The 335-nt window shown below is 34.3% G+C and overlaps 1 protein-coding gene across 1 annotated transcript in view; it reads right to left on the reverse strand.

The window, feature by feature from the left end:
• LOC107677047 (uncharacterized) overlaps positions 1 to 335 on the reverse strand; it is a 32010-nt gene that overhangs the window by 1353 nt on the left and 30322 nt on the right. The window lies entirely within an intron of this gene.

Here is a 335-nt window from a genome sequence, read left to right on the forward strand (position 1 = left end):
AACTAGACTCCATACTTCTGGGGGAAAATTCCATTGACGGTCATTAATTTTAATATTCTAATGCAACAAATACATTTTTTTAAGCAACAAATAAATAACAAAAAATGTATATATTTGTAAATGTTTTGAAATGTTTCACCCAAAATGAAAATTCTTTAAGCATTTGCCCTCTTGCTTTTTCAAATCCCTATGACTTTCTGTCACGGGCTGTAAGAGGCGAAGACTCAAGTGCAGGCAGATGTGGTGTCTTTATTTATAACTCACAACAAACAAACAAAAAACACAACTGAAACCACCCCGAAGGGGAAAAAGCCAGAGTAACATAAATGCTCACC

Source organism: Sinocyclocheilus anshuiensis, unplaced genomic scaffold (assembly GCF_001515605.1).
Source record: "Sinocyclocheilus anshuiensis isolate Anshui unplaced genomic scaffold, SAMN03320099.WGS_v1.1 scaffold24, whole genome shotgun sequence".
NCBI classification, from domain to species: Eukaryota; Metazoa; Chordata; class Actinopteri; order Cypriniformes; family Cyprinidae; genus Sinocyclocheilus; species Sinocyclocheilus anshuiensis.